Here is a 22,197-nt window from a genome sequence, read left to right on the forward strand (position 1 = left end):
AGATAAAATTACAAAGTTTGAAATTAAGGCCATATCTTTTCATACTTGATTCAGAAATCTTGTGGAACTATTCCTTAGTACGATGAATGTAATAAATACGGTATTGTCAATTCCATAATGTATTTCTCATTTCGAAGAAACAACAATTTTGTTTCATTGTTGATTTTTCAAAATAAATTATCATTCATGGAATAGACAATATTATTTACATCACATTCATTCCTCGTATTAGATTTAGTTGGTGTTTTCTCAAACTTGTTCAAGTGCCATACAAGTTCAATATAATCGGAATAAGTATATCCCCGTCATTTTTTTATAATAGTTGAAGTATTGTTAAGAATTATTTTTCTATCTCAAGTAAAGGGTGACTATTTCAGTTTAAATAGCAACACGCGCTGAAATGTGCTATATTCAGAGTGGTCCATAAGTCAGTTGACAACTATGCATTTAATGACATAATACACAACAAAATGGAATACATGTCTATTAGTAATTGTAGTTGAAATTATGTATTTGAGGTAATTTAAACCCAATAAGTGAAGAATATTCTTCATTTTTAAAATCTCAAGATATAAGATTGCTGTAAGATTGAGTGTGGTTTGGTTTGTAACAACAGCTGAGCTTAAAAATTGGTAGCTTCAACTGACTTATGGGCTACTCTGTATTATATTACATTAAGGGCCGATTTCCGAGCTCGGGATTTTGCCAAGTCCTAGACTTTAAACAGCTGGAGTCAGAAAATTGGCTTTCCAAAACGGGGTGTAGTCGCAGCTTTTATAACAGTAGTTGTAGTTTTTATTTTCTCATTTCTATAATTGGAAACGTATTTCCTTGACGAAATTAGACATTCCTAAATAATTCAAAATAGCTGAAACTTTACACTATTTTCCTTTTATTTTATTTTGTGTTCAATTTCCTAGTTTTTCGAAATTTTATTCAAACGTGACTATAGCAATGACTGTGACTACGCCCCGTTTGGGAAAACCAAATTTCTGACTCCAGCTGTTTAAAGTCAAGGACTTAGCAAAATCCCGAGCTCGGAAACCGGCCCTTAATGTAATATAATAAGTCCGGGTATGATTGATATTATATGTTTGACTGATTGATCTGAGTTTGATTGATCCTTGAGTATGGTTGATTTATGAATGAGATTGGTTTATTATTTCAATGTCTGTACTGGTTGATTCTGTTATATGGGTATGATTGATATATGTTTTATCGATTTATGTCTATGATTGATCCTTTGTATGATTGGTTCATGATGTTTGTGTTGGGTGATGATGAGGCCATATAAACCCTAGAATTGTGTGTGGGTTATAGGAGAGATGATGATGTGATATGAGTGAACTTACAATAATTGTTTTAAATGGGTTCCGAACCACCGCCGATTACAAGTAGCTATTTTGAACTGATAATAATTAGCTTTAAAACTCCAATACTTCCCTGTGAAGTTTACATAACTTTTCAGTCTAAGAGCCGGTTGCAAAAAATCAGGTTAAAAATTAAGGTGCGTACAGATTTACGCGCCGCGAACATGAGCGATTCACTTTTAATCAGCTGATGCCAAGCTTTTCATATCTGTATCTTACCGTTTCTGTAAAAATACAGATATAATCAGCTGATTAAAAGTGAAGTTCTTATGTTCGCGGCGCGTATATCTGTACGCACCTTTATAACAGTGATTAATTCTACGAGAACCAATCAGAGAAGCCGTCTTATCAAAATCCCTTATCTGGTTGGTCTTCGTGAAATTAATCACGGTAAAAATTTAAACGGCTTTTGTGCAACTGGGCCTTATTCTTTGAATTGATTAATTCGAGCTGGGTAGTAAAAATAAAATTTTGTTCTCTAATTTTTGAGACATAAAGTAAACGTCATTTATCAACCTTGTGACCTGAAAGTTTCAACAATTAAATAACTAATTCATCAACATTATGTTGCTTTAATTAATTTCTGAACAATATTAATGTTTTTTTTTAGTTTCTCAACAGTATTAATGTGTTCAGTATTCTTTAGGTTCTCATTACTTTTAAACTTTTACTTTTATTAATCGTCACTTTCTACTCATGCGAAGTAGTCTACAATACTACTCTAAAATACTAATGGTTTCTATGCTACTTTATGGTTATAGTTTATTCATTTGTAGGTTATATACTCTGGTCTACACTTAGACCAGTTATAAAATAGACACGGCTCATTGTATATTGTAAAAGACTAAGAAATTGTCAAAAAACCACAGATTTTTTATCGAAAATCTAGACAGAGAAAATTTTCGACTGAAAATCTATGGTTTTTTGACAATTTCTCAGTCTCTTTCATTTAACACATCATATTATTTATTTTTGTAGTATATAGTATCTATTATGAAGACTTGAAATACCTGTAACTTGTTGCTAGATTCCAATCAAGGTTAATAACATCTGAATAACTATTAGAAATCAAAATATAATCTATGTTTGTCTGACTAGTCGCTAGTCAGAGAGATTCACTTTAAACTGTCAGCATTTCTTGAATTAGAAGTGTTGTTACTATTTATTCATTCATTTAAAGGTGCATACAGACTTATGCGCCACGGACACGCGTATTTCGTTTTTTCATCATCTGATGTTATGCCGAATATATCTGTATTTGTACAGTGATAGTGATTCATAATGAATAGATCATAATGATCACTAGAATATAGTCTGATATAGCACGAATTTATTTTCAATTTTTAACATTTCTTAAAATAAATTCGTGATGATAATTTGATTGTATGGTTAGAGATGTATTTCTCCATAATTGAAAGAAGGCCCAGTTGTCCAAAAGCCGGTTGAATTTTAATCGTGATTAATTTCATGAAACCAATAAGAGAAGGCTTTTTTGATAAGACGGCTTCTCTGATTGGTTCTCATGAAATTAATCACGGTTAAAATTTAACCGGCTTTTGTGCAACTGGGCTTTATTCTTTGAATTGATGATTAATTCGAGCTGGGTAGGTACTACAAGTGAAATTTTGTTCTCTTATTTTTGAGACATAGAGTAAAGGCCATTTATCAACCTTGTGAAATGAAAGTCTCAACAATTAATTAACTAATCCATCAAAATTCTGTTGCTTTACTTAATTTCTGAACAATATTAATGCTTCTAATTCTAGTTTCTCAACAGTATTAATGTGTTCAGTATTCTTTAGGCTCTCATTAATTTTATACTTTTACTTTTATTAATCTTCACTTTCTATTCATGCGCAGTAGTCTACAATACTACTCTAAAATACTAATGGTTTCTATGCTACTTTATGATTATAGTTTATTCATTTGTAGGTTATATACTCTGGTCTACACTTAGACAAGTTATAAACAGTCGGTTGTATACAAGTTATATAACAGTAGGTTATATACTCTGGTATACACTTAGACCAGTTATAAAATAGACACGGCTCATTGTATATTCATACTGAAAGTCGATGAAGCCAACATCTACTGCCATATCGCCAAATCGTGACATCATCATAGGATAGAAAACTTTTCTGTAGAGTTTGTTTACATTGTTTTCCATAGCAGATTGTGTCTTCGGGAGCGCAGCGGGAGTTTACCATTTTAATGAATAATAATTTACATCCTTCTGAAAAAGACACAATCTGAAAGTTTTCTATCCGTGATGACGTCACGATATGGTGATATGGCAGTAGATGGCTTCAGAGGCTAGACTTCCCAGCGTGTCTATTCTATAACTGGTGTAAGGGTCTACATTACTAATGGTTTCTTTGCTATTTTATGGTTGTAACCTTTTGAATTGTAGATCCTAGACTACGATTTCAAGTTTCTCTATGCTATTATATCGTATTAGTTTATTCATTTGTAGGTTATATACTCTGGTCTACACTTAGACAAGTTATAAACAGTCGGTTGTATACAAGTTATATAACAGTAGGTTATATACTCTGGTCTACACTTAGACCAGTTATAAAATAGACACGGCTCATTGTATATTGTAAAAGACTAAGAAATTGTCAAAAAACCACAGATTTTTTATCGAAAATCTAGACAGAGAAAATTTTCGACAGAAAATCTATGGTTTTTTGACAATTTCTCAGTCTCTTTCATTTAACACATCATATTATTTATTTTTGTAGTATATAGTATCTATTATGAAGACTTGAAATACCTGTAACTTGTTGTTAGACTCAAATCAAGGTTAATAATCTCTGAATAACTATAAGAAATCAAAATATGATCGAGGTTTGTCTGACTAGTCGCTAGTCAGAGAGATTCACTTTAAACTGTCAGCATTTCTTGAATTAGAAGTGTTGTTACTATTTATTCATTCCTTTAAAGGTGCATACAGACTTATGCGCCACGGACACGCGTATTTCGTTTTTTCATCATCTGATGTTATGCTGATTATATCTGTATTTGTACAGAGACAGTGAAATACAGACAATAAACAGCTGATATAGTGTGTATTATGAAGACTTGAAATATCTCTAACTTTTTGTTAGACTCCAATCAAGATCAGCTGAATAAAATCAGCTGATTAGAAGTGAATTGCTCGTGTTCGTGGCGCATAAGTCTGTACGCTATGTAGCTTATTGCATATTATACAGTTGAAAAATTTGAACCAGTTGTGTGGTTCATGCCAAAAAGTGTTACTATTTTAATTTGTAGAGTATTCGAATTATAGGTTATGTAACGTGTCACAGTTTCAAAGACATACAGCATGCAAGAACTGACCAAGTGCTCTTTGCTGCAGGTGATCTAGGGGAATAGGTGAAGCAAAAGTGATTGCTATTGTCTATTTGTCACATCGGATTTTGGGAGTTCTTTTGCACCAACGAATTTTGGGAGTTTTTGTCGCAAAATGTGGGAGTGAGTTTTTCTGTAGGAGTAGATTTTTCTAGCTGTGCAACGGATTGTAGCCCAGAACGGGGAGGGATTCAAGGGAGGATCATGGTCCAGGGACTACTGCATAGAATTTTGGAAGTTTTCTACCCATTAAATTTTAAGAGTTCATAGTTTGTGATCAAGGAGATGCGAAAGAAAAATGTGGGAGAGAGTTGATGGAGTTTTATCTTGTACAAGAGTAGAATTTCTTATCGTAGAAATAGACAGACGCCCAGAAGGTAGTGGGGAAATTCAAGGAGAGATTCAATAGAGAAGCATGGTCCCGGGACTATTGCATAGAATTTTGGAAGTTTTCTGCCCATCAAATTTTAAGAGTTCGCAGTTTGTGAGCAAGGAGATGCGGAAGCAAAATGTGGGAGGGAGTTGAAAGGAGTTTCTCTGTAGGAGTAGATTTTCCCAGCTGTGCAACGGATTGTAGCCCAGAAGGGGGTGGGGGGAGTCGAGGAGAGATTCAATGGAGAAGCATGGTCCGGAACTGCTGCTTCTAATATTTTGGAAGTATTTGTCGCAGTTTGGGGGCAAGGAGATGTGGGAAGGAATAGTAGGAGTAGATTTTCCTAGCTGTGCAACGGATTGCAGCCCAGAAGGGGGTGGGGGGAGTCGAGGAGAGATTCAATGGAGAAGCATGGTCCCGGAACTGCTGCTTCTAATATTTTGGAAGTATTTGTCGCAGTTTGGGGGCAAGGAGATGTGGGAAGGAATAGTAGGAGTAGATTTTCCTAGCTGTGCAACGGATTGCAGCCCAGAAGGTGGTGGGGGAGTCAAGGAGAGATTCAATGGAGAAGCATGGTCCCGGAAGTCTTGGAGTAGGGAATCAGTGAAACAGCATGGGCCCGGATCTGTTCCCCGGTCCATTAAATGGTCAAATAAATATGTGGTCTTCTTCTGACGTCTCGAAGAATGGAAGATCCCTGATAGCACAGCTAAACTTGGAAAATTAAAGCTTCCTCCAAAACCGTTATTTGATGGAGACCCAATTCTGGACGTCTCGAATCACTACCAAGAAATTGATGATATTGATTCAAAATCAATATTGAAGAAGATTGGAAAGGATGCAGATCCTCCCAGGAGAAAAACCACCTCACTTACGAAGCTCTACAGCCCTACGTGGACCTTGGCCTCCTCAACAATTCGCCTCCAATCATGTCTATCACCTGCTCGCCTCCTCCAGTTTCTCACTCTCAAGCACGCCAGATCTTTCTCCACATCTTGAAGCCAGCAGGTTTTGGGGCGACCTCTTCTCACCAAGACCACCATTCCTACCAAAACCTCAGGTGTTGACAAAAAATTATCTCAATTTCGTTGCCCTCACGTGAGCGTACCTCCTCGAAGATATTAGTAGTCTAGCAAACTGGATAATGAGAGTATGCACTATAAAGCATCACATTCGTATCACATCATTATTCATAAAGCATGGACATCACGACATCTATATTGTTCATACAATAGAGCACACTATAAAAAACAAAATAAAAGGCTACTTTCACTTTTTGTGTAGTTGAGAAGTTGATTGGCCGGTTTCGGTTATTACACCATTGTCAATCTCTGATAAACTAAAACTAAATACAAGAGCAGCAGAATTTATACTAGTAGGCGAGTACTGCTATTGGTCAAGGGCATGAACGCCTGCCATTGGCCCAGCTAGACAGTCTCCTCTCATTCAACGGTGTGACAAAATAGCGGCTTAAGCAACAGAATCGCCATGATAACACATTTTGTCACACCGTTGAGTGGGAGGAGACTGCCTAGCTCAACGGTGTGACAAAATGTGTTATCATGGCGATTCTGTTGCTTAAGCCGCCATTTTGACACACCGTTGAGTGGGAGGAGATTGTCTAGCTGGGCCAATGGCAGGCGTTCATGCCCTTGACCAATAGCAGTACTCGCCTACTAGTATAAATTCTGCTGCTCTTGTATTTAGTTTTAGTTTATCAGAGATTGACAATGGTGTAATAACCGAAACCGGTCTTTCTAAGTATCAATAAATCTGTGGTTTTTGACAATTTCTTAGTATTTTTCATTTAAAATATAAAAGGCGGTCATGACTGAACCAGTTACCCCAAATCAGTAATCTTGAATTCAAGTATTTGTTTTTTAGATTAATATTATTAATAAAGAATGCTGACAGATTAAAGTGAATCTCATATAGTTTAATGATAATTATTAATATTTGAAGCCATGTGTTGCCTTTATAGATTTATTTATAAGCGAAATATGTTTCTCTTTAAAACACAAGAAAAAATATCTAGTACCCTTTATTTTAATGCAACACTATTAGTTTCAAGAACCATTTTCAAGTGTAAAATTGTTATATAATGATGCCATTTCAAAGTGTATGATTCACATTTGAAAATGGCTCTTGAAAAGTTGAAAAATAGTGTTGCAATAAAATAAATGGCACTTTATAATTTTAATTATTGTGATTTGATCATCAGTACTTCTAAAAAGAAGAGTGAATATGTTTCACTTTTCATGTAAATAAAATAAATAAGAATATTATAGTATATAAGAAATATGTCAGATTAACAATATTTACAAATTATTTATTAAGCTAAGAGCAAGAAATTATTATTAAGGTTTTAAAGTGTTCAATATTTCATTATGGTTGTATTATGTGACTTATTTTTAATAATTGTTCTAGTTTATAAGATTGTATAATTTATTTTAAAACCTGTTTCAAGTTGAAAAGATTTTATCATAATAAATTAGTATTAGCTGTAGAGTATGATTCTTTTAGCTTCATTGTACCTCGGTCACTTTAGTTCTGAAATCGTAGAACTACATCTTGGAGATTTATTCAAAGTTGAGTTTAGCCCCAACTATACGGGCGACATAGATGCGCTGAATTTTTTCTGATGGGGAAAACTATACTAGCTTGATATACGCACCCCATAAGAGAATACATACTGAAGACCTGCCGCATAAATTCAGGGCCTCCATCACGCTCATATAGTCGAGCACATAGCTTCTTAGGCAGCATTTTACTCTTTTTATTAGTTGAAACTAGTTGATTTCCCAACTTCCATAGCTGAAAACTCTCCAAAGCTCTAGAACTCTGCTTCCCAGTGGATTTCTGCTCAAGTGAATAATAGCATTGGCTCTTATGGGTGTCCCAAGTCAAGAAATAAAAAAGCCATTGTAATCTATTCTATTAACTCTTATGGGTGTTTTACATTTAGACTCAACTCACACTTACGCGACTCAGGTCGAGAAGAGACTCGACTCTAGTCGAGAGCATGTGTTTTCAAATGGTGACAGTCGCGGAGACTTGAATCGACTGGTCTGAGTGTCACCATTTGGAAACACATGCTCTCGACTAGAGTCGAGTCTCTTCTCGACCTGAGTCGCGTGAGTGTGAGTTGAGCCTTAGCAGACTGTAAATGAGTGAACATTCGCTTAAGAACTTACGCTATTCTTTTTCTACCTAGCAAAGCAGAAATTCATTGAAAATTAGGTCTTCAAAATTAGAATTGCAATGAAATGTGTGGGAAAGAAACACGAGGAATTGAAAAAATATATAAATGATATTTTAAACTTTATTATTATTATTATTATTATTATTATTAGCCGTCAAGCTCCCAGATGGAAGACGCTGAGCAAAATTTGGTTCATTTTTTGTTTTTCTTGTTCTTTTTATCAATCCACCAGTTTTTCATTTTCAGTGAGAACTCCGCTTTCCTTGCTTCACTCCATTTTGTTCCCACTCTTGGCACAGTCATCTCTGGTTTAACTTCCCATAAACTTTAAACTTTATTATATATATATATAATTAATTTTGTATATCAAATTTATTGATTGGCAGTAGATGCTGCTACGGACGATAATTGCTGTTTGATTTTGTGTAAACCATCGAGAAGCACGTCCATTTTTGATAGTTCCATTTGCACTTCCGTGGTCTCGATATTGTCAGGACTTTTCTCCAACTGTAAAAAGATTAATAATTTAGTGAAATATTAATAATTTACTGGGAAATTTCAAATATTTTCCATTTAATCACGGCTGAGCTTGATAAAGTACGTGCAACCAGGAGTTGAAGATTCACTTACTTTAAAAGTCATCTCGCAAACTGGTTGCTGTTGATTCTCATTGACTTCTGAGTTTGATTTTTTTATCTGGCAGGAGAAATCGTTCAGTTTCATTGGACATACGCGTGATTCCATCTGAAATTAATTAATAAATATTAATATTACGATTCATGTTTGTTTTGTTCAATACTGTATCAAGTTTAGGTGAGATATTAACTTGAGCTTCATCAGCTTTCTATTGGATGTGCAGAGTTATAATATTCTGCTTTTTGCAAGTTGAATTACTTGAAGTTATATTGTTGAGGTGTTTAGCAAAGATGATAATAATATTGTAGAATAGTTGATTACTTGAGCTGATTTCACACCGCCGTAGCTTAGCTAGAAATACGTCTGTTAAAGACGTAACCAACGTGTCTCCTAATGTAAATAAATCTATTTCAAACCGGCGTAGCCTAGATTAAACATAACGACGGCTACGTCTTCCGAAGACGTATTTCAAGCTACACTACGGCGGTGTGAAATCAGCTTCAAGGCCTGTATTAAATTGGGACACCAGTGTGGTGACCGTGTGTAAAGCAAGCAGGGATACCAGTGATTGCCTACACCAATGGCGACTCGAGCAACCTGGTGGTTGTTCACCAGCTGCAGTGTGAAATCAGCTTCAAGGACTTTATTAAATTAGGACACCAGTGTGGTGGCCGTTTATAAAGCAAGCAGGGATGCTTGCCTACGGTACAACAATGGCCTGGCTAGCAACCCGAGCGAACACCAGAACCTGGTGTCCAAACATCAAAATCTGGTGTCCCTACCGAAAGGAGCACTGAGATTCAAATTGTAAAGTCAGTGAAAAATATTAATTGTCCATTCTTGTTATTAATAATCGATTATATTTTATTCGTCAACAAAATGTAATTGATTACCAACAAGAGAAATAGGCCTTCAGTCCGGCTGATATCTATATAGCTGTATGTGTGTGGAGGAGCCTCAAATTACGGTACTGAAACTGTACAATGAGATTTTGTATTTTTTTAGAACATGATACTGATCTAATATTAATTAAAGAGTCTTTGTATTAATACATAATTATAATAAAAGTTCAATAATAAAGCTAATCATTAATCGGCTTAATAATGAATTGATTTGAATTGACTTACTTTGAGAAGCAGAGTTAGAAAGTCAAACAAGTTTCAATTTTTTTGTCAATTACCAAAGTGATGATTTGTGGAATGATTCATGTTAATTGAACATTTTTAGAATTTAGAGTAACAAAAATGATTATTTTTCACAACAATGAAGATTATATAGGTTAAAACATAACCTCAAAAAGTTACAGATTGTTATCGTCTGTTGCGAGTTGCGCTATCAGCTGTTGGGAGGCGTTGGAGGTTATTGTGTTATACATTTATTATAAAAAAGGTCAAAAGATAATTATTAAAGCATCCCTCGTCAATTTAAATATCAATTTATCAATAACTTGATATTGAAAATTCAATTTTTTCAACAAAATTATGTTGAGAGTGAATTGTTTGTCGTTTCCGTTATCAGGCTAGAGTTCAGCAGCACGCTTTGATTTCTACAGCTGATTGTGTTCCCTCAATTTTTCAGCTTTAGCTTTGCAGGTGAGCGAGGTGATTATCTGGAATTTGCCGGTGCGGTGCTTTACAAGAGTTTTGGATCGATAATTGCTTGTACTTTAAAAGGTGAGCCTCTAATCCTCTATTATTTCATTGCTTAGGTTTAAAACATCTAAATTTTTGTATTGATCGACTGTTTGAGAGTTTAAAAGCAATGTAATCCTGCACCACAGCAGTTATTGAAAGGAATCAAAATGTTCTTATGTTTTGAATCCCTGCTAGTTATATTTTTTGTTAATTGAAATTGTAATTTTTGGAGGCTATTGTAGGGTTGCAATATTTAACAATGCGATCTCTTGACATCAGCGATCGTTAATTTGAACATCAGCAGTCAAATGAACCTCTCTTACAATTATTACCTACCTACCATTCTCAAATAGATTATGAATCTACAATATTTTTGATGTTTGAACCTAAAACTTCTCTTATAAATTATTCTGCAATACAAATCTGGAAATGAGTAAATTCTTTTTTCTAATTCTTGATTTGGAATGGCAGTTTGTACTTACCTTTTTACATGTTATCAAATTACTGATAACGTAAAAAAGGATACTTGATAATTTTTATTCTAGTGGACCTATAAGTTATAGAGAAAAGAGAGTGTCTAACACTTTGTATTCTATTAGAGTACTAGTGTACCATATAGAGCTAAACAGTACGCAAGATATTAATGTATTGCATCACTAAGCCTGGCCACTAACGGTAGAATATGCATGTTAATCATGTATATTTATAATATATAAATGTTCATCATCAGTGAGATGCTTCTAACATAAAATAAACAACCAATAAAAGTAAATAAACCACTGGAGAGTTACAAATTATAATGATAGAAAAATAATATAACTTCAAATAGAGCAGCAAAGAATAAAACGATATAGAAACCTAACCTCAAAAAAAAAAAATTGTTTAAAGTCTTTCGCTGATGACACAACATACTGTAAGTTATGACCATCATGTGTGTACACACATGCTCAACACATTTGTCCCAACGTTAGTGCCCACCTTAAGATAATACAGAATCATTGCGAAGCTTATCATAGGGTATGTGTACTCAGAGAGCGTTCAGACGTACTGAGCTCCAGCGGTACCAGTATCTTGAGATGTTATTCAAATGAGTTACATGTTATTATGTCCCAAGACCTCACTTTGCCTGCAAACCGCTCTCTGTGTGCACACACCCATGATGTTTACGTCTAGTAAAACCTTCCTAGATCATTACCTGATGGATATTCTTTTTAATGTATGTTATGTTTAAAGGGACAGATTTAAGGATCCAAGGGTTTAAAAAGCCCCACTCGTCAACCGGAGTTATTGTGTGTCCCAAGTACGTTTATTGTTTCTGAAGGGACGGATTCAAGGATCCAAAGGTTCAAAGAACTCGACACGTCAACCGAAGCTTATTGTGTTCCCAAGTAGTATGTTAGTTAGGCAACCAATACATATGTCCTGTACTATAGTGAGGTTCACGTTATAATGACAGTAATTGATCAACTTTGGTTTTGCTATCCTTGTCTATCATTCGACAAAGCCGGTGGTACTATCCTTTTCTAGGTCCACAACGGTGCCAATTATGTTTTTGACAGTGTAGAAATATGATTAATTAATGCCGAAAATCGGCATCGCTATTCTTCTATCTTTATCCACTGTCATTATAACGTGGACCTCACTATAGAACCAGGAGTTTTTCGCTATACTAACATTCCATCCATCACCTGGTTGCAATCCAGTGTAATATGCTTGGCAGTCTCTTCAGACTGATTAGTCCTCGTGACCTACGTGAGTTTCATTCCTTGCCGTTTTTGTAAATCCTTCCGCTGAGGGAGGGATCGCCAAATTGCCTCTAGGGCTCCTGGCGCCTGGTCACCCTCGACTCAGCCTCTTGACCCACATTTGTGTCTGGAGTTTCACCCATCTCTAGTGTTTTGAGTTTCTTCTTTCTGCCCCTCCGAAACTCTGCAGGGTCAAAAGCCTCACCTCTACCAAGACGTTCTCCTGAATAGCCGCCCTTCTTTGAGCAGTGGTGACGTTTGGTCTTTCTCAACCCGCAAACTCGTAACCTACGTGAGTTCTACTCCTGGCCTTTTTATAGGTCCTTCAGCTGATGGAGTGGTCGCCAAATGACTTGTCTTTTTGGAGAAAATTCACAAGTGTTTTATATTATTTATACATGTACTGCATTTGTAATGATTTTGTGAGTAAAACTCAATTTGAATTTGAAAATTGCCTCTAGGGCGCCTGGTCACCCTCGACTCAGCCTCTTGACCCACATTTGTGTCTGGAGTTTCACCCATCTCTTGTCTCTTGAGTTTTTTCTTTTTTTCCCTCCGAAACTTGAGCAATAACATATATATATGCCTGTTTCAAAACTATTCAAATAGGTGCGAACTGCTGTAATTCGGTAGTTATTTCAATTGATGACCACCGGCAGACCGGCAGTCACCGGATGGATTTCGTCACAATTTCCCCCTCGTCGATTTCTCAATCTCGTTCTCCCCAGATCTGGAAAGGAAACTTCCGTTACACAACAATGTGTGAAGGTTTTATTTGTGCTGTATTAATAGAACACAAGTTTGAATGGAATCATTCAATCAAATACCTTATTATAAGTACTGGATTAAGTACGATATACTGTACCCAATAGATCTAGGGATGATTATAAGTTCATGAAAATTATAAAGGTGCGTACAGATTTACGCGCCGCGAACATGAGCAATTCACTTTTATTCAGCTGATGCCAAGCTTTTTATATCTATATCTTATACCGTTTCTGTAAAAATACAGATATAGTCAGCTGATTAAAAGTGAATTGTTCATTTTCGCGGCGCGTATATCTGTACGCACCTTAATAGTCTTCATAAAATTCTAATTTCATCTTCATGAATCCAGGGTTAAACGTAGGTAATTAGGTAGATAAACGTAGGTGGATAAACGTAGGTGGATTTAACCATAAAATGTACAGTACGCGCTAGGAATGTGAAATGTAGCTAGAAAAAAATATCTACTACCAGCTATTAATTATAAGCTCTATCAATTTCTAATTTGAAGTTCACTTATCTAAGAACCAGCTCGACAACCTGTCACAATTAGTTGCGAATTAAGACTTGCATGACTTTGAACTTTCAAGTGGAAATACTCTAGTCATAAGCTTTAAAGTTTATTAGCATTATCAAAGGTATTAATAGACGAGCTATCTCATAAGAATTTAATTTTCACCTATGAAAACCAGTTGCTAATAATGTCAAATTTCAAATAAATAAATAATTCTCGCTGTCTTAAACCAACATTGGCAGTTGACAAAGTCACAGCAGTAAACTTAGATATACACAAATTAAATATAAAATTTAAATAAATATTAGATTGGAACCAATTTTCTTCTAATGACTTGAGTTTATGCTGCAATGAACTTTTAATTTTTTTATAATCTTTATGAGACCAATCCGTTTTTCATGAATTATCTTGTTTGTATTTTCATTGTTGTTCTGGTTTTTTTTGACAAAATAATGTGCATTCTTGGTTAGTGTTGATATGATATTAATTTTTAGTTTGTCAGTGTTGATATTTTGTAGTTCTAATAAAATACTGCTTATAGTACATACAGTAGATTTAACACTGATTTAAGTACTTTATGGTAAATGCTACAAAATTCTAATAGTGATACAATGAATAAAAAGATTAGTTATTGTTCAACCACAGATTTATTTATAAATCGAGTGAACGGTTTCGGTTGATACGCCATTATCACCTCTGTTAAACTCTGGAGTGAAGTCTGAATGGTGTAATAACTAAATCCGGTATCTCGATTTTTCAATAAATGTGGTTGGACAATATTCAGTAAGGATGACTACCACAATATCACCTTCGCAACTACTCAAATTGTCGGTTGCACAAAAGCCGGTTAAATTTTGATCGTGATTAATTCCATGAGAACCAATCAGAGAAGCATTGGTTCTCGTGAAATTAATCACGGTTAAAATGTTACCTTTGTGCAACCGGGCCAAAAAGTGGAATAGTGAGACAATTATATAGGAAATTAATATCTGTTACATGAATGTGATTTCACCAAATTCCAAGTCGGCTATAAGAGACTACTCGTGTTCCAACTCTACCTACTTGATCGATAAAGTACTAATATTTATTTATGACCTCATGCAATTTCAAACATATTCCAGATCTATAAATACAATCTTAGTCCAAGAATAATACATCCATTTTTTCGCAGCTGAACCTACAGTCCCTTTCACCGGTGAAACAATAAATTATTATTGAGTTAAAAAAAGCAACTTTGTCAAGAGCAAACTTTGCCTTGAGAGCTAAAATTAGTTTTTTCTTCGATAACGCGAGTTGGTTTTATTTCTAGTTTGGTCGTCTTGTGAGTGAATATTAACGCACCAAATCCCAGTGTCATTAATCGTGACTACATTGTTTCTTTCTGTTCATTTTATATTTCCAGTTGTTTCATTCTTTTTGAACAGTTTTAACCTTGTTGGGAAACCGATTTGGTGATTCGACTGTATGTTTTATTGAAATAATCGTGTCATTACCTCAATGAAGTGACTATGTTTAACAGTTGAATTACTCCAATCACTTTATAATATACAGTTTTATATTTTTCACTTTACAATTTTTACCTTGATCTGATGATTCGACGATACTCTAGGGATTTGGTTTTTAATAATCGTGTCATACCTCAACGATCCGAAGAAGTGACTATGTTTAGCAGTTGAACGAAAGCAATTCATCCAATCACTTTACAATCTGTGTAGCGATTAGATAAAGTGCTGGGAATTTTCAGGATTTGTTCAGTTGGTTGGGAGGTCTCTTAGTGTTGATTCTACTTGCCTGTTTTGTGTAGATTTTAGTTTCGATTAGTTCAACATGTCGTTTTCTGAGTTTCGACCCACCAAAAATGATCCAGATAAACTTGTCAGGTCTGTAATCTCAATCTCGCAATTTATTTATTCACGTATCACATAACAACACAATTACAATTATAAAATGAATATTAGAACCCACATAAACTATTATACGTCCGTGTGTGGGAGCAGTTCTTAAGATTAGCTGTGTTATAATAAAAAATTTAGTTTTTTCCTATCGTTTCTTGTTGAGGTATTGGTTTTTGTCTTTCAAGATATCCATCTAGATTGTGTTTTCACCTAGTACATTTTGATTAATATTTTATTCAAGCTAGAATGAATATTATTATCAATCATTACTATTTCTAATATTTTCCAGACTGTAAATTTAGAGCATCCCTAGAACAGAAAATCAGGTCTTAAGATGTTATAATTTTGCAGAATATGTTATTCAAGCTAGAATGAATTATTATCAATCATTACTATTTCTACTATTTTCCAGACTGTAAATTTAGAGGCATTCACAGATCAGAAAATCTGGTCTTGAGATTTTATAATTCTGCAGAATATGTTATTCAAGCTAGGATGAATATTATTATTAATCATTACTATTTCTACTATTTTCCAGACTGTAAATTTAGAGGCATTCACAGATCAGAAAATCTGGTATTTAGATTTTATTCTTCAGAATATGTTATTCAAGCTAGAATGAATAAATTATCAATCATTACTATTTCTACTATTTTCCAGACTGTAAATTTCGATGTCATTTATTTATTATTATTTATTTACATTTTTTACAGAGAAGCACTGTTTGGGAGAGAAAAACTAAGGATACTCCTTGTACTATTTCTCTCCCACATTTAGATAACACTTTAAAAGTCCAAAATAGGGTTATGATTTCACTTTACTAAAATTTAGTATTTATTCAGATGCATTCACAGATTAGAAAATCAGGTCTTTAGATTTTATCATTCTTCAGATTATCAGTCTATAATAATTGCATTAGAACAAATTTAATAACTTTGGAAGATTTCAGTCTATTTTATTTATTATTATTTGTTAGCCTCAGGAGCATTAATGATCTATTACTTTCCTTGCCCTATTACCATAGGTAAGGAAAGTATTGCTTTCCAAAAAAAATTAAGGTACCCCAATTTCAAGTTTTCTATACGTTTCAAGGTCCCCTGAGTCCAAAAACATGATTTTTGGGTACTGGTCTGTGTGTGTGTATGTGTATGTGTGTGTATGTGTGTGTGTGTGTGTGTGTGTGTGTGTGTGTGTGTGTGTGTGTATGTGTGTGTGTGTGTGTGTATGTCTGTGAACACGATAACTCCATTCCTAATTAACCGATTGACTTGAAATTTTAAACTTAAGGTCCTTATACCATGAGGACCCGACAACAAGAAATTCAATAAAATTCAATTCAAGATGGCGGGAAAAATGGCGGATAATGACTAAAAAACCATGTTTTTCACGGTTTTCTCGAAAACAGCTCCAACGATTTTCTTCAAATTTATACCATGGATAGCTATTCATAAGCCCTATCAACTGGCATGAGTCTCATTTCCGGGAAAATTGCAGGAGCTCCGTAATATTCTTGAGAAAAATGGCGGATAATGACTAAAAATCCCTGTTTTTCACGGTTTTCTCGAAAACGGCTCTAACGATTTTCTTCAAATTTATACCATGGATAGCTATTCATAAGCCCTATCAACTGACATGAGTCTCATTTCTGAGAAAATTGCAGGAGCTCCGTAATATTCTTGAGAAAAATGGCGGATAATGACTAAAAATCCCTGTTTTTCACGGTTTTCTCGAAAACGGCTCTAACGATTTTCTTCAAATTTATACCATGGATAGCTATTCATAAGCCCTATCAACTGACATGAGTCTCATTTCTGAGAAAATTGCAGGAGCTCCGTAATATTCTTGAGGAAAATGACAGTTACTAAAAAACCATGTTTTTCACGATTTTCTCAAAAACGGCTCTAACGATTTTTTTGAAATCCATACCCTGTATAGTTATTTATTAGCTCTATCAACTGACATAGCCTTTTTCCTGGGGTACTAATGGAGGGTCCACCCAATCCTTGAGAAATGGACTTTGTAACCTCCTTCTCGTGCATGAGGTAGGTAGGTACACAGTTTTCACTTTTTCTTCTTCCATATACCGTGGGTAGGTAGAGCAGTTTTTAAAAAGAACACAGTCATAGTCAAGATATTTTATCTGTAGAAGAGCTGTTTTGACGAATTTCAGAAAAATCATCGAATTTCACAATTCACATAAAGGAAAAAGTACTCTGAAAACAATTATCGTATATACACATATACAGTAGTCTGATTGTAGTTGCAAATATGTTGCCGTCAATCGTCATTATGTTATTCCCCTAAATTATTCTCGTTTGATAATGAGGCTTATAGTTCAATGAGCAAGGAAAGTTGTGTGAGTGTACCACACCAGATTTTTTTTATGTTGTTTCTCACATACTATTACCACTTGAACTAATTATTATCCAAGCATATTCATTTATTCTTCATTAATGTGAGGTACTTTAATTCTTTGAAAAGAATAGATTAAAATATTGGGAGCATAGCTCTTGAAATAAACCAACTATTTTGTTGTATTTAATAATACAACAATAAGATGTTGTATCTAATAATTTATGAATTGATAATAAATCATTGTAACTGAACAGATATTTCTTGGAAATTATTCCAATTTCCCTTAAAGACTAAGGCCCGGTTGCACAAAAGCCGGTTAAATTTTAACCGTGATTAATTCCACGAAAACCAATCAGAGAAGGCCTTTTTGATAAGAGGGCTTCTTTGATTAGTTCTTGTGTAATTAATCACGGTTAAAATTTAACCGGCTTTAGTGCAACCGGCACTGTGTGGAGTTATTCGTATCCATAGTTTTTCATTTTGTTGTGGTTTTTCGAGTAGGTTCTGTAGCTTACATTTTATTAAATCGATAATTAACATTTTATGATTATTAAACAATTATTGTAAGGGTATCGTTAAGATTGAATCATCTTATTGATTGCTGGAAATTAGATTATTTGTAGTTGCATTTTTGGTGACTTTCAAGTTGTAAGTTTGTACATGAATGTTTTTCAAATGATTTGATTTCAAATCTTAGTAAACAAGTCCATGATTTATCTATTATCTATTAGATTAGCACAAACAATACAATGATCGGAATAGAAAAAACAGGCTATTGCCCAAAACTTTTTCAATTTCCTAATTTAGTTTCAAATTGTTCAAATATTATACACATAGGTTATGTCCATTTCAATTTTTTCAATCAAATCACAATCTGATAATATAGATTATTAAAGTAAAACAAACAATTTTAAATTCGGATAGATTGATATCAGATAAGGAGACTCAAAGGCTCTACTATTAATGAAGATGATAATTATTATCATAATCATCATATTGTTAGAACTCTGTCTTTTTTCTCTTAGGTCTACTCATGAATATAAATAAAAAATTTTTATTTATTATTTATTATTTTTATTTATTTATCTATTTAATAGATAATGGCATCATATAGCCGAAACATGTTGTGAGTAAATAATTTAAAAAAGGTAATTTTTATTTTAATTTATGCTAGAACTCTTTATGTATTTAGTTCCACAGTAGTTTTAAACTCTTTTTGGTTGAATTTAAATTCTGTATGCTTCTCCATTGAGAGCTCAGTGCTAGATAATTCAAGGACATACCACTTGAATTGATGATAGAAGTGGTTAGAGTAAGTGAATAAAAGCCGTGTACACTCACGTGGCCGGGATTTGGGTGATGTAAGTAGTGGGGGACTTTCAAAAAATAAGTACAGTCTAGTGAAACATTTGTTGTGTAAAAGAAGTGGCTTGTGTCAGTTATTATTCGGTCCGTTTTGGGATTCCTTTTATCACTATCAATTTGTGTTATTAATTTCAAAAACGATCACAAAAGATAATAGAAAATACTAGTAGTTCTGTGAACAATAGACCTCACGCAGTTCTCTCATCCACAAGTATCTGACGTCACCTGTTCTAGTTGATTCAGTTGAATCATAATTTACTCTTGAAAACTGTTATTTGTTTTCTCCAAGATCAAAAACTCACTTATGTTAGTAAATTCATTTAATAAATAATTTTATCAATTTAAAATGTCTAGAAAAAATCCTAAATAAACATAGAGCTTTCTGTCCTATCGTACGGTGACGTGTCGTCCCGGAATGTGAGTGTGAGCGCTGTTATCAGGTCTGGCTGCAACTGTCTACAACGTTGATGGAAACATACATTTTCAAGATGTTCGATGTTTTTGAACGGGTAGTATTATATTCAACTGTCTACTAACGTTGATGGAAAGATACATTTTCAAGATGTTCGATGTTTTTGAACGGGTAGTATTATAGTCAACTGTCTACAACTAACGTTGATGGAAAGATACATTTTCAAGATGTTCGATGTTTTTTGAACGGGTAGTATTATGGTCCACTAGACAGCTGATTTATGATGAATAATATCTATGGTCTGATTTTACAAAGTATTGCTTTCCGAAAAATATTAAGGTACCCAAGTTTCTAAATTTATATACGTTTCAAGGTCCCCTGAGTCTAAAAAAGTGGTTTTTGGGTATTGGTCTGTATGTGTGTGTATGAGTGTATGTGTGTATGAGTGTATGTGTGTCTATGTACACGATATCTCATGTCCCAATGAACGGAATGACTTGAAATTTGGAACTTAAGGTCCTTACACTATAAGGATCCGACACGAACAATTTCGATCAAATGCAATTCAAGATGGCGGCTAAAATAGCGAAAATGTTGTCAAAAACAGGGTTTTTCGCGATTTTGTCGAAAACGGCTCCTACGATTTTGATCAAATTCATACATAGAATAGTCATTGATAAGCTTTATCAACTGCCACTAGTCCCATATTTGTAAAAAATTCTGTAGCTCGCCTCATCTATGCAAAGTTTGATTTTAGGTTCCCAATTATCAGGCTTAAGATACAATTTAAACAAAAAATTCGAAGTGGAAAAGATTCAGAATAAAAATCTCTACAATTGATGTTCAGTAACATTTTACATAAATTTAAAAATAAACTCGAAATTGGAGAAAATATGATTATTCAATTGCAAGATGTTGGCAACTGTTGATTCTATTGAATCATTCACTATAAAGAGATAGCAGACCTTGTGTATCTCCAGCGTTATTGTCCTGTCACCAGCTGGCTTAGATCTTTGAATAGTAATAGACTTGAGATGCGCGTGAACACTAGCGTAAGATGATCAATTTTCATAACGGCAAGGAAAGTTGCGTGAGTGCGCCACACCAGATTTTTTACTCTAATATTGGCGTATGAAGGAGACTCCTTTTTCCTTTTATATTATCCTTACAAATGCAAAATTTCCAAAAACCTTGTATATACGTCGACGCGCAATTTAAAAAGGAATATACCTGTCAAATTTCATGAAAATCTATTACCGCGTTTCGCCGTAACTAAATGCTCAACATATAAACATTAAGAGAAATGCCAAACCGTGGACTTGAATCTTAGACCTCACTTCGCTCGGTTAATTAATTCTATTGTAGTGGGTTTTATGGTAATAAGTTTGAATCTGAAAATAATTTGCTTGTTTTGTTTGGCAGGACGTGTTCGTCAACCAAAATGGCGATCAACACACTGATGCTGGATTTCACGGTGGAGACGACGCGGGTGACCGACGCCAAAGAATGGGCCGCCATGAAGGGAATGATGGCCAAGGTGAAATTAGTCAATAATCAGATTAAATTAATATTGAAAACACTAGAATACTGTCGAATAATATCACGAATTTATTAAAAATTTACACACATGTTTCGACACCTATGAGATCATCTTCAGTGTGACATTACAAAAATATACTAATCTTTTCGTTATGGATAAATATCACTGTATCTTACCAAAAAATTATCTTAAATGCAAAGATTTAAGCTGTACAATTTGTCGTCATCTTGTATTCAGTACTACCGGCGAGAACATTCAAACAAACTGTTGCTGAAAGGTTGAAAGTTAGCGAATATCTCTTAGCGAATTAAGAAGTTTTGGGATTATTCATGTATAAATTGACTTATAAGGCCAGTTACAGAGCTCGACCGACCGTCAGTGCGTACGTCAGTCGCGCTTGTCTTTTCCATAGATATTCCCTGTATCCGTACAGAGCAGGACTGACGGCACGCATGCGCACGGTCAGGACCATGCGTTTTACACTGCGTAGGAAGACCATCGGTCGAGCTCGTGCGCATCCGTTCCATCGGTCGACTGACGCGCTATTGAAACAAATAGAATCTTTCAGAGCTGTACTGATCAGTAGCCCGATCGTAACATAACCAATGTGCTGACTCCTCTGCCCGACTATCAGCTGATATTGAATTGAATAGAATAATGAATTAATTCAATTAATAGTGTCATATTTTAATTCAGAGTTTTTCTATACATTTCTTCAATCATTTCTAAATTTTTATTGAAAAAATAATATATAATTAATATTATCTACATTCATTTGATCCGTAGCTTAAAGTGACTGCAAGTATTCCCAATGGTGATACAAGCTCGAAATAACTCATCAAAATTTCTGATGGACATTCTGAGGTAGTTGAAAAATGTATCTTCACCCCAAGTAATGATGTATATAATGGTACTAAATTCCCTTGGAAATGCTCTTTGTGCGACCATCGGGTGAACTTGATATCTAAGTCTTTTAATCGTTCGTTTACGAAGATAATAAGCTGCAATTAAACAATTTGTAAAGGCGTCCATTTTGT

Source organism: Nilaparvata lugens, chromosome 11 (assembly GCF_014356525.2).
Source record: "Nilaparvata lugens isolate BPH chromosome 11, ASM1435652v1, whole genome shotgun sequence".
NCBI lineage: Eukaryota > Metazoa > Arthropoda > Insecta > Hemiptera > Delphacidae > Nilaparvata > Nilaparvata lugens.